The sequence below is a fragment of the Ascaphus truei genome, chromosome 3, assembly GCF_040206685.1.
Source record: "Ascaphus truei isolate aAscTru1 chromosome 3, aAscTru1.hap1, whole genome shotgun sequence".
NCBI classification, from domain to species: Eukaryota; Metazoa; Chordata; class Amphibia; order Anura; family Ascaphidae; genus Ascaphus; species Ascaphus truei.
Genome location: NC_134485.1, coordinates 95989833 through 96004150, shown reverse-complemented (window position 1 = coordinate 96004150; position 14318 = coordinate 95989833).

Sequence of the window (14318 nt, the reverse complement as noted above, 5' to 3'; positions counted from 1 at the left end):
CCTTTCTCCAGTTTATTTTTTTCTCCTCCCGACGATGCTTGAGATCAGCACTCCTCAGTCGCTCGAGGAGGACTTTTTCCACGTAAAGTCTTTTTATCGCGTGCGCGGTCTTGAGATTTCTGTTGCGTCGGGCACTCTTCTTTTTGTAGACAAAGTGTATGGCAACAGTTGTAGAGCAGTTAGGACTAGCCCTTAGAGTTACCTGCTCTTGAAGAGGTCTTTCTGCAGCTTCTCCACACCACGGAGTCACCAGTTCAGCTTCTTCAGCTAAGGATTCTTCTGGCTTTGATTCTGCACTCCTACCTCTGTTTGTTGCCTGTTGGGCAGCTGTAGGTTTGGCTAGTGCTTTCTTTGGTGGCTCAAACTTCGTAATTTTGTTTTTAAGTTGCGTGGAGTCCCCAACTCTCACTGAACCCTTGTCCTTGCGGGCATTAGTTACTGTGGGATACTGGTGCTTGGGCAGAGCCAATACCTTTTTCCATATTGGAGGAATCTGTATCAGAGTCTCCTTCATATTCTGGAGCTCTGTAATTTTTTTCGCTAAGGTTGCCGCTGCGTCTGTTTTCTCCTTGGGGTACTGACTCAAGGGAATGAACAGTCTCTCTGGTTCTCTAGCTCTTGCTCCAGTTTCTGAGCCTTCTCACGCTCCCTCTCATACAGAGTCACCTGGTATCGAAGCTCCACTTCCAACGATGCTCTGAAGATATGCAGCATGGCCTTTAGCTCCTCATACTGCTCTGTGGGGACGTACTGGGTATTCAGATGTTCCTGCAGCGCTTGTACCTCTTTAGCAGCCTGCAGTTTTTCTTCCTGTAGCGTTTGTTGCTTCTCCTCAGCACACTGGAGGTGTGTACGCAGACCTTGCAGTTGGTTCTGCAGTCGGTGCTCTGCGTCAAACTTTTCCTTGAAATCTTCTGTTAACTGAAAATTTTCTTCTTTCAGTTTTAAGTTTTCTCTTTTTAATCTTGAATTTTCTCCTTTTTCAGTCTCTGTATTCTTCAGGGCCTCTTTGCAGTCCTCCTTCCATTTACGCACATCTGCTCTGAGAATGACAATCTCCTGGTGTGAGACTTCCTTCTCTAGGTTGAGGGTCTGAAGCTCCTTCTGAGAGACGTTGAGATCTGTTTCAAGATTACCAATAGTTTCTTTAGCAATGTCCAGCTCCTCAGTGAGACTGTGTAGTTCCTTTCTGGAAACTTCCAGGTCTGTGCAGCTGCTGTTGGTCTCATGATGTGAGGCATCCAGTACTCTGCGGAGTGTCTGAACCTCTTTCTGAGATACGTCCACCTCTATCCGGACACTGTTGACCTCCTGTTGTGAGGCATTCAGCTCTATGCGAAGAGTGTGAACCTCTTGCTGGAAGACTGTCATCGGCTTCAGTGCCTCCTCATACTTCCGCTTTAGCGTAGCCACCATTTTATCAGATTGGCTCTGCTTTTCCTCCATGGCGGAAATAGTAGCCTTTGCAGTATCTAGCTCACTCTTGAGATCCTCCAATTCGGTCTTGGCCGCAGAGTAAATTGCGAGCACAGTCTTCTGTAGCTCAGCATTATTTTTTCTCTCCCTTTCCAATTCTTCACAGAGTAGATCACAGTCATGCCTGGCAGCTTGCAGTGCATCTTCAGGGCTGGTCAAGGGATCGTAACTCACTGGCTTCAACTCCACTTCCCTGGGATGGTTGGCCGAGGGTTCCTCACTGTTGGCACCGGACAGACACTTCTTTGGGGTACACGACTTCTGCCTTGGGCCCTCTGGATATTCAGTTACCCGCGGGACGAATTCTCCATTTTCTCTAGGGTGCAGGGCAACTCGGTCCCCCTTTTCCTCCACAGGATCTGCGGACGTGTCTGTTCCTTCCACGGTAAGTGAAGAACTGCTTTTCTTTTTCTTTTTCCGCCTTTTTGATTTGGATGACACTGTCCCTTCAGGGATATTGGGGTCTCCATCTTCATTTGACATTTTAGCAGCTTCATTTTATACGCCAGGCTTTTCTTGCAGCTGCTTTAGCTGACAGAAATATTCGGTGATCCACTGCTCCCGCTCTGTCTCCTGCTGATCATATTTGTCATCAAAGGGAGCGGTCTTTTCTGTTCGTGCCGAGTTCAGGCACCCCCACCATTCTTGGGGTGTTTTGTGGGTGTGACTCAGTTCGGGTTCCCCATAAGAGATGTCTTCCTCTTTATTGGACTGCACTCTTCCGTGGGGTAGGGTTCATTACAGGAACGCTGCATCTTGTCCTCCATTTTTAGGCTATCAGGTGTAATTTTCTTCCTGACCTCAGGAGGCGCTATTGCAGCTGTTGCCACTGTATTTGCTAGAACCCCAATTGTGGTAGTCCTACAGATGGGCATATTTTGATTGTAGAGGTCGTAGCTCTCACAGGCATCTCTGTAGACTTTTCTTTCTTGGGTAATTTTTTTTTCAATATCAGCAGTACTGTGCATGCATTTTCTTTTATCAGGTATACAAGATGTGCAGTTGCTAGGTAAAAAAGTCTATTTTCTATACACCATTTACTTGCTAGGTGGAATCCCTCCGCTTCAGCATCAGAATTTGGTTTTCTGCCTGAGTTCAGTAATTTTCAGTCTCATCTTTGGGTATTATGGCATTCACACTTCACACTTTGGGTGTCTGTTTTTCTCCCAAGATAATAGGCATACTTTTTTACTTGCAGAAAAAAAAACATTCTTTGCAGTGGACTCAACACTCAGCAATTGGCTTTGAAAAACCTTTTCCTTTGTAGGGCAATTTTTCACTCAGAATTTGTTTGCTAAAAATTCCCCTGCTTCAGCACAGTCTTGTATCAATTTTCACAATTTTCTGCATATACTCCATTCACAGCTTGTAGCCCTATGCGGTGTGGCAACCTTTATTTGCAAAATCAGAACCACTCGTTGGTCACCATCTGTATTCACTGCTTCAGCGAAACTTTTGAAAACAACAAACACCTATCCCTTTTAAGGGCTGACTCACTTCTTGAACCCTGACTATGGCTTGAAGGCAAAACCCCTATTTCAATGGCCATATTACGCTTTGTGATAGGCAAATAAAGTTTAGCTGTTTCAGCAGTCTCTCTCCTCTTGGGATTGGGGCAAAGAGTCCATCCATCTGTGGTTTTGTAAGTTTCAATGCAGTGTAAGTTTCAGTGGTGTGTCCCTTTAACTCTGATCTCTGCAGCATGAGGTTTTTTTTTTGGTTTTTTTCCTCAGAATGTTTGTAGGCAAAAAGCATTAAAAAAAATTCCACATAAAAATCTCCGGTCCTTTTTAACTACTAGGACAACTATTGTCTCACCTCGGACACCATATGTAGATGGACGTTCACAGAGGTACACAATTAGGAGGCTTTATAATGTGAAATTATAATAGGCTTTATAGTGCCTGTTCATTTTCATCAGGAAATTATCCAAACACAGGGGGGGAACAAAGCTTCCATTCACTTGGGAGTATTTCTAGTGAAATCCTATGCAATTAGTTCACATCTCCATTAGTTAAGCATGTCTCGCAGCCCCAAAACATATAGCATGAAAATAAGCAGATATAAGCAGTCTCTTAAAATAAAAGTCTTATCCGTTTCTTGGAGGGAAAATCTTCTCACTTCCTGGTTCAGCTTCAGGTGTATTTAAAACCAGAGACAGAACATAAAACACAGACAAAGCTCAGTTTTAGCACATCCAGTGACACTCATACACGGTACAGTGCCTAAATATATATGTATAAATATCTATTAAGTAAAATGGGCTTTTAGTTTGACATTTTTGGCCAAAATTGTTGTAAGCCCCTGAGCCAACTTCACGGCAGACCACAATTCAGGGGTCCCTAACGCTAATATAAATTCTTAGTAACCTGTATAATAACAGGAAGAATGATTTATAGTAAATCTGTCAATATTAGTTGCAAAGTTCTAAGTCTGATTGAAGCCTTTATTAACCTGTACATTACCAGGAAAAGCACTCTGTATTAGAGTTGTCACAACCATCCTGCAAGCAAACAAGTTCCCCTGTGTGGAAGATGCTACTGCACCGACACACTTTATTCGAGCAAATACCCAGTATGTACCTGGCAGATACCTGGAATGCGCCGCTCCTCACCTCTGACAAGCCCCGTTGCATTTGCCTTCCCAGCCTGGGTTCATGCCTGGCTGACGGGCGGCTGATCTGTTAAATGATAATGATTAGGATTTAATAGGCTGCAATGCTTCGCGTGTCTACCAGATGGCATAAATTCATGAATTGTAATGCAGTATATATATATATATACTGTGCAGTATTGCAGCCAGCGGGAATAAAATGCTTCAATCCCTGCCTGGAAAATAACCCAATGCACTCGGGCAGAAAACAGTCACAAACCTCAATACACCCGGGTATACCCGAATTCGTGGGACTAGCCGAGCTCGAATAAAGTGTGTCGCCAGTGTATGGAGTGAGCCCTTAACCACATTTAAATGGTTAAGGGCTCAATCCATAGCATGTTCCACACAGGGGAACTTGTTTGCTTGCAGGATGGTTGTGACAACTCTAATACAGAGTGCTTTTCCTGGTAATGTACAGGTTAATAAAGGCTTCAATCAGACTTAGAACTTTGCAACTAATATTGACAGATTTACTATAAATCATTCTTCCTGTTATTACACAGGTTATTATGAATTTATATTAGCGTTAGGGACCCCTGAATTGTGGTCTGCCGTGAAGTTGGCTCAGGGGCTTACAAAAATTTTGGCCAAAAATGTCAAACTAAAAGACCATTTTACTTAATACATATTTATACATATATATTTAGGCACTGTACCGTGTATGAGTTTCACTGGATGTGCTAAAACTGAGCTTTGTCTGTGTCTTATGTTCTGTCTCTGGTTTTAAATATACATTGCCATGCTCAGTAGCACTCCTCTGTGACACTCATATGCTTATATATATATGTTGTGGTTATTTTGGGGGTTCAATAGGAGCTTGTTAGGTGTCCAGTATATTTTACAATTGTGTTTCAGCTAGTCTTGGCTGATTGGAGTGTGGCAACCTCCTACTTAATTCAAGCTCACCCCCTCCCACATTTAAATGGTTAAGGGCTCACTCCATAGCATCTTCCACACAGGGGAACTTTTTTGCTTGCAGGATAGCTGTGACAACTCTAATACAGAGTGCTTTTCCTGGTAATGTACAGGTTAATAAAGGCTTCAATCAGACTTAGAACTTTGCAACTAATATTGACAGATTTACTATAAATCATTCTTCCTGTTATTACACAGGTTATTAAGAATTTATATTAGCGTTAGGGACCCCTGAATTGTGGTCTGCCGTGAAGTTGGCTCAGTGGCTTACTACAATTTTGGCCAAAAATGTCAAACTAAAAGACCATTTTACTTAATAGATATTTATACATATATATTTAGGCACTGTACCGTGTATGAGTTTCACTGGATGTGCTAAAACTGAGCTTTGTCTGTGTTTTATGTTCTGTCTCTGGTTTTAATTATATATTGCCATGCTCAGTAGCACTCCTCTGTGACACTCATATGCTTATATATATGTTGTGGTTATTTTGGGGGTTCAATAGAAGCTTGTTAGGTGTCCAGTATATTTCAGCTTCAGGTGTAGCAGTTTTCCCTGTGACTTGAAATTATCTCTGCTGTGCAGAGCTCAAGACCGGTCAGCTCCAAAGGTCAGCTCTCAGTCAGAGCTAAGGAGTCACTTCCTGTCTCAAAGGCAGGCTTTTTGTAAACAATCTAATCAGGCAGGTGGTGTTTAGTAATTAACTACCACACTGCTAGATTAAAGGCACATTACTGAACAGGGATAAGTCCCCGGTTACAGTTACCAATTACCTATACCAAATTACCCCTTGCCAGCTCACATGGGAAGCAAGGTAATACCTGCCCACAGGGGTGGAAATTATTCTAATCAGGGGCTCATTTTCGTAGCCAAACTCCCAACAGATTGGCGTCTCCTAGTCTGCCAGAAGGGGATCTGGCCAGGAAACCCTTTGTCTAAAGATGTGATTTATGACCCTTGTAGAAACACTCAAGTCATGCTCTGTTCCGCCCTTGTATATACAAACAGGGTGGGGGAGCCTTTGATCAGGGGGCCTGTTGCAGACATTGTGTCGCACCCTGAACATTAACATACTGCAGAGCCAGTATCTTTCCCGGGCTTTTATGCCAGACACCAAACACAGTACATTTCCACAATTATATATATATTCAAATAATCTGTTCGGCTTGGCCGTGCGGGCTACAAATTGCCAGATCCTTATGTCGGAGAGGATTGTACACGGTGGCCAATTTTCAGCTCACTGGGATTCACCGAACTGGAGTTAAAGAAATACACTTTAAATGCACATTTTCAGAAATTGCATTTCTCTGCCTTTGAAGTCAATGGCAGAAACCCAAACGAAACAATTAACCTGACTCCGTTCTGTTGCTCAAAGAGGGTCGGGATTTGCCATGCAGTCATGCCGGAGCAGTGACTACATGCTGGCCAAATCCCAGCTCTCTAGTCCGTACAGAACCGGAGTTATGGACTACAGGTTTTTACCATTTTTTACTTAGCCGTTTACCTCGCGGCTTTTACCTCCATTGGAATCAATAGGGCCGGCGCCGCCATAGGAAATGCATGGGCCGACGCCTCCATAGGATTCAATGGGACCTCCCCAACCATTGGAGACATTGGGCAACTCACACTTTTTCACAGTTAACCCTACTCCGTTTGGTTGAGGGGAGAGGGCTGGAAATTGCCATGCACTCATGCCGGAGCAGTGACTACATGCTGGCCAAATCCCAGCCCTCTGGTCCCCACAGAACCAGAGTTATGGGTTTTCAGTTTACACTGTTTTCCACTTAGTGTTTCAAACCCACGCAGCTTTCTCCGCCATTGCGGTCAATGGTAGGACCCTCATGGCCGGCGCGACCCTTTCTCGTCGCCATTAATTGTCGGACCCGGTTGGGGTCAAGTGAGGAGTTTCCTAGGGGCTAGGGGCAAAAATAATTTTATTTCTGGGTGCCCTAGAAGAAAAGTTTCCCACGTCAATTGGTTGTGAACTTGACCGTAGCCTAGTTCCCACGCCAATTACGGGATCTAAGCTCTTTCATAGATATTGTATCCGTTTTTGAGGTTTGCAGTTTGGCTGGCTGCCAGCTCATCTCCGGAGATCGGCTTCGTGGAATCCCCATTTAAATGCATTACTCCATTCACTTTCAATGGCGAACCGCCGCTCCTCCTCTTGGGCGCCACATGCAGGTCTTCTGTGATATCGGGCCCAAATCGCTGGAATTTTTACATGGGGCTCCAATGGCGACCTATGGAGATGCTGCAAAATGGAGACTGCAAAGGCGGGAAATGGGACAATGGGCAATAAACATGTAAATGCAATTAACCCTTTTCCTACCTACCTGATCCCAGTGGATGTGGCTAGGTGCATACACTGTAAAGGCACAAACACCAATAATTGTGCCAACATATACATCTAGCAAATAGAACACATTTAACCATGAGGCAGGGGGAAAAAAACACATGAAATCCCTCTAAATGTGGGTGTAACAGGGGAGTAATCCCTGTTCAAGTAATGTGCCTTTAATCTAGCAGTGTGGTGGTTAACTGCTGGTAGTCAATTAATAAACACCACCTGTCTGATTTAGATTGCTTACAAAAGCCTGTCTTTTGAGACAGGAAGGGTGACTCCTTAGCTCACGTGTGAGCTGAACTTTGGAGACAGAGCAGAGGTTCTTGAGTCTCCCAGGAGAGACTGACCAAGAGAACACAGATCTCTGGAGCTGACCATGTCTTGAGCTCTGCCAGAAGCTGCTTCCAAGACACAGGGGAAACTTCTAAACCTGAATGCTGACAAACCCTGAAGAAAAGGTAGCAACCAGGGACAGAGAAGATTTCCCCTCCAAGCTACAAGGAACAGATAAGACTTTTATTACAAGACTTTTTATATCTGTTCATTTCATGCTATGTGTTTGGGGCTGGGAGACATGCTTAACTAAGGGAGTTGTGAATTGCATAGTATTTCACTAGAACCACTCCCAAGTGAATAGAAGCTGCATTTCCCCCTTGTTTGGATGGTTTCCTGATGTTAAGGAAAAGGCACAATAAAGCCTCGTTATAATTTCACCTTATACAGTCTCCAATTGTTTATGTCTGTGAACGTCCGTCTACATATGGTGTCCAAAGTGGGACGAGAGGTGTCTTTAGAAGTTAAAAAGGACCGGAGATTTTTTATGTGAATTTTTTTTATGCTTTTTGCCTACAAACAGTCTGAGCAACTTATATAAAAAAAAAAATCTCATGCAGCAGAGATCAGAGTTAAAGTGATACACACCACTGAAACTTACAAAACCACAGATGGACTCTTTTCCCCAATCCCAAGAGGAGAGAGACTGCTGAAGCAGCTAAACATTATTTGCCTATCACAAAGTGTAATATGGTCATTGAAATAGGGGGTTTGCCATCCAGCCATAGTCAGGGTTCAAGAAGTGAGTCAGCCCTTAAAAAGGGATAGGTGTTTGTTCTTTTTCAAAAGTTTTGCTGAAGCAGTGAATACAGATGGTGACCCACGAGTGGTACTGATTTTGCAAATAAAGGTTGCCACACCGCATAGGGCTACCAGCTGTGAATGGAGTATATGCAGAAAAGTGTGAAAATTGATACAAGACTGTGCTGAAGCAGGGGAATTTTTTGCAAACAAATGCTGAGTGTAAACTTGCCCTATAGGGAAAAAAGGGATTGCTGAACTGTGTAAAAGGTATTTCAAAGCCAATTGCTGAGTGTTGAGTTACTGAAAATATAAGTGCCCTTTTGTATTCTCCAACGTCTTAGCGTGAAAATACACCGTCTGCCAACTCTAGGACGACTCCAACCTCCGGAGGATTTACCACACTCTTATAGCGCTGATGACCTGGGAAAACAAAATGGCGGACGAGCTCGGGAGAAGACAGTAATTGAGTCAGACAACCACCAAGGAAGCTTTGTCAGAAAACTGTTCTCTCATTTATTGAAGGTCTACAGCCGGTTTATATAGCAAACCTGAGCATAGAAAATAACACAGATATGAGAACATACTTCCCCTTTTACTTCACAGTCTGTCTATCTCAGCAAAATGACAGTTAGACAATTTATGGTCTGAGAAAGGGGCTCAATACCGAGTTAGGAGGCCGCTAAGGAAATGGCAGTATATTGTGAAATGCATTGTTGTGTAACTTATGCCCGGTACGGCTGAAGACAAGTTCCTGTTTTCTACAGGGCAAAAATAAGTCTGAATAAGTCTGAACAAACATAGTTCATCTAAAGATAATTAGGTGACAGGTCAAGTCACATTTCTCAGACCTGCCTGCACAGCACAATTGCATATGGCATGTGATTAGTTCCTGAGACTTAAACGTTAGTACAGAATAGTTATAGAAAAATGGTTATCCAGCAATCAAAATGGAGTCCCCCCTTATATGCACATTTACAATCCCCCCTTTTGTCATCACAAAATGACAATTAACCTCTAGGATATTGGGGTCTCGTATTGGATTTGAATGTTATCATAATCCATCAAAGGTATCTGGACTCTAGTGGCAGTAGGTCCAGAGTTACGTATCATATTTGAGAAACTGTGAATGGGGGCATTAACGTCCAGTGATGCATATGTGTGATCAATGGACTTACCAAAAGGCATAATCATTTTACATAAAGATAAGCACATAAATTTGCAGCATGAAAAAATAATAACTAATACTACGATTATACTAGTGATTACTATCAGTCCCATAAGAAGTTTCCTTCCCAATTCTCCAATCCATGCACCTAACCCAAAAGTCCAATCAAACTGATCAATACTCTCAGTAATGTCTGCGACAAGAGTTTTGATGTCAGCGACATGACTCTGCAATGATTTGGAGTGATCAGAGAGATTGAAACAACACATTCCCTGAAAATCTTGACATCCATGCTCATGTTTAAGCAAAAGATAATCTATGGCGGCGCGATTTTCCAAAATTGCTTTGCGTGTGTCTTGTAAATCTATCATTAGTTCTTCTAGGGCCTGGGAAGTGTGATTTAACCCCTTGGCTACAGCGCATGCCAGTTTGGCGAGAGTTCTTGCTGTATACACAGCCAATCCAGGAACTCCAACAAGGGAAGCTGCTAGACTTACAACTTCAGTGGTTGATAATAAATTTACATGTGGATCGCAATTTTCAGTAAGTGGAATAGTGGATCGCTTAACTTTGGTTTGATGTAAGCCAGGTTCTACAGAAAACATCATTAACCCTAACCTGGTGAGAGCACATGGCCCCCCTGTGATGTTTCCTGGTATGTAAGTGTAGGTAGTATTACCACAAGAAAACAACCATCCAATGGGAAGTTTAACAGGATAAAGATGGCTTGGTGTGCTTACTGTGTGATTGCAACTCATAGTGTTATTGACGCTAGTGCATTTGTCATCAGTTCGACTACACAATATTCTGGTCATGTTGGTGGAAACTGAGGGCGTCAATTTTACTTGTTTACATTTACCTATCTTTTCAGGATTACATGTCATTTGATAACATATGTCACCCTGTGTTATATTCTGGGTCTTAATTTGTGTCATGTTAAGCCATTTCTCACCAATACACTGGGGACAGCCACGACAATATTCATAAACAGAAAAATGCTGTCGCACATCATGATGTTCTGCTAAACTATCATTATTGCTTATGCTAAACACTTTTAACAAAATCTCTACTGGTGTGGGTACTGCTATTAAACAGCTTGTGAGTATGTCAGTTGTGCTGGTCATGTCGGTTAAACAGAAATGTGACATATTCAGTACCTCAACAGCCAAATGCTTCCAAATGTTAGTTTTGACTTCCGTTAGAAATGAAGCCATGCGTTTGGAGCGTGTGTAATGTTTTCCTGGCAAATTGTGAGAGTTAAACTGGACCTGTGGTGCATGGGTTTCACTTTCATCTTGTTCTTTGGAGATGAGGGAAGAGAGTTCACCTTCTCCAGAGAAAACATAACTTTCAGGTGGACTGTGGTTAGGGCAGGTTATAGTGGTACTCTTGATACTAGTGATACTGAGTCCATTAACGTAGATGTAGCAAAAAGCGCATATTATTATTGTCAATACGTCCAAGAGTAGACAAACGCGTATGCATCTGCGCCGATTCTTCTGAAATCGTGTCTCTGGTATTTGACGAATCTCAACTTCTGGCTCTACTCCTTCGTTGACTTGATACGTGATGCGTGAATCCATGTAGACGAATCTTCAGTCAGCACAGCTGTACGAGTAACTGCGAGGATCGTGGTTGGAAGACCGTAGGGCGGTTCTGTTGTCCCTCCTTTGGCGGGTAGGCGCTTGACCACGACTTTGTCTCCGGGCTGGAAACGATGTGTCGGCTTATCTGAAGGGAGCGGAAGAGAAGAAGAAACATCACCATAGATGCCATTCAATTTCTGTATCAAGTGATGAACATAATTCTCTTGAATTTGCTCTAGGTCTCCAACTTCCTTTGGGCAATACGTACCATGAGCCCAGGGAGTTGGAAACGGTCTCCCCATTAAAATTTCAAAAGGTGACAATTTGGTAGTACTATTCGGGGTCATCCTAATTTCTGCAAGGACTGCGGGAAGGACATCTGGCCATCTTGAAAAGGTACCATTTGTTCCCTTACGCAGTTTATCCTTGATCGTGCGATTGGTCCTCTCTACCTGACCTGAAGACTGTGGGTGGTAAGGTATGTGAAACTTCCAATCTATAGCGAGAGTCTTAGCAACTCCTTGAGTCACCTGGGATGTAAAATGTGTTCCTCGATCACTATTTATTTGAAGAGGACATCCCCATCGGGGAATGATTTCCTTGCAAAGTATTTTTACAACAGTCTTTGCATTCTCGTTCGATGTAGGAAAAGCCTCAACCCATTTGCTGAATTGATCTACCATTACCAGTAGGTATTTCAGCTTTCCCGCAGCTGTTGGCATCTGTGTGAAATCAATCTGTATTTGCTCCATTGGGCCACTAGGTGGCGGTAGGTGTTCATGTTTTGCGGGTCGTGTTCCTTGTGTGTTATTTCTGATGCATGTTAGACATCTGGCTAGTTGTGTCTCAACTACCTGATCAATGTCTCTAACTAGGAACAATTCCTTAATCTGATCACCTGTAGCTTTCTTTCCTTTATGCCCAATTCCATGGAAATGTGAGACTAGAATAGGGCTGGCTATTTTAGGAAAACCTATCACTGTATCCTTAGTCCAAATCCCATTCTCATCCTTGCTCAAACCTTTTCCCTCCCATAGCTCTACATCTTTTTCTTCTGCAAGTTCTTGTAACATTTTAAGATCGTAGTCTGGGAGATGGCATGTCATTACCATATTGAGCTGTGTGTCAACAGTGGTGTGGTATGCTGGAAACATAATTTGTGATCGTGCAGCCTCTTTTGCATGAAAATCGGCCAACTCATTACCTTTGGCCTCATCTGTCTCTCCACCAGCATGTCCTTTACATTTAACAATTGCTAGTTTACTGGGTAGCAACATGGCTTCCAGTAACTGCTCTACCAATGTAGCATGTGATATTCCCTTACCATCAGCACTTACAAAACCACGATTTTTCCAAATTACTCCAAAATCGTGTACGACTCCGTATGCATAGCGAGAGTCTGTGTAAATGGTTACCGTATTCTGAGATGATGCTTTACATGCTTCGGTCAATGCTACTAATTCTGCTGCTTGAGCTGAAACAAACGGCAACGCTCCAGAACAGATTACTGTGTCTGGTAACCTAACTACTGCAAATCCCGTCAGATATACTCCATCTGAGGGCTTAGAGCATGACCCATCTACAAACAATACATCTCCCTCCTTAAGGGGCGTACTTTCTAAGTCGCTCCTTACTGATGTCGTGTTGTGTATGTTTTGTAGGCAGTCATGATCTTCATTGCCTATGTCAGAGTTGTGTAGTAACAGTTTAGACAGAATTTGAGCAGGACCAGTGTGTGGTGGGTGATATTTGACAGTGAGGTTTGAGGTAGATGTGAGGATGGTTTCATACCCTGTTCTACGCTGTGCGGTCATGTGCTGCGTAGTGAGGTTCTTGAGAACATGTAGTACTTGGTGTGATGTATGCAAGGTTAGTTTGTGTGACAGCACAATAGTTTGTACTGCTTCTACCAAAATAGCGCATGCAGCTACTTGTCTTAAACACGCTGGGAACCCTTGCACAATCTCCTGCAGTTTCTTAGAATAGAATGCCACCGGTCTATAGCCTGAACCATGTTCTTGTGCTAGTACGCCAACAACCGCGGTACCTGTCTCGCTGCAAAACAAATGGAAAGGCAGGTTATAGTTCGGCAAGCCCAGAGCGGGGCTAGAACACAATGCAGTTTTAAGTTCAGTGAATGCAGTGATATTCTCTGGCGTCCATTGCAGTGGGTCTGGCATATGCATCAATGTCATTTGTCTCAAGATGTTATCCCAGTGGGAACAGTTCGGTATCCATTGGCGGCAATAGGTAATCATCCCCAGAAAAGATAACATAGCAGCTTTCGTCTTGGGTTTGGGGAGAGTGGCAATTACCTTGACTCGATCTGGCGAAAGGAGTCTCTGTCCTGGCTGTAGTATGAAGCCTAAATATTTGACAGTTTGTTGCACCAACTGTATCTTGTGTGGTGAGACCTTATGACCTGTAGCAGCGAGATGCTCCATCAGACTATGCGTATCCAGAGTGCACGCTTCCTCAGTTCGACTGCAGAGTAGTAAATCATCCACATACTGCAGCAAAACAGAGTCACCGGGCGGACACCAGTCAGCAAGAGTCATGCGCACGATCAGGCTGTAAGCCGTGGCGGAATCGCAATATCCCTGTGGTAGACGAGACCACCTAAATTGTTCACCTTTGTAGGTAAACGCAAACAAAGATCTTGTGTTAGGGTGTACCGGAATGGAAAAGTAAGCTGAGTTCAAGTCTATTACCGTGAAATAGATCGCTGTTGCTGGTATGGCTGTAATGATCGCTGTAACATCTGGTACTATAGGCGCTAATGGTTGCACTAATTGATTAACTGCGCGCAAATCTTGTGTAAAACGCCACTGCGAACTGTTAGGTTTCGGTACTGGGTTAACTGGTGTGTTGTATGGTGAGACAGTTGGTTCTATCACTCCCTTTGTGAGTAACTCCTTAATGATCGGTTCAATACCTGCTTCCTTTTCTGCAGATAATGGATACTGTTTAATGTAAACCGGACTTAATACTGGCTTTAGTGTAGCCTCATATGGTGTACATGAGATGAGACCTGGGTCAGTGTGAGAAGTAGCCCATACCCGTGGGTCAATGTCCTGTAATGATAAAGGTATGTCA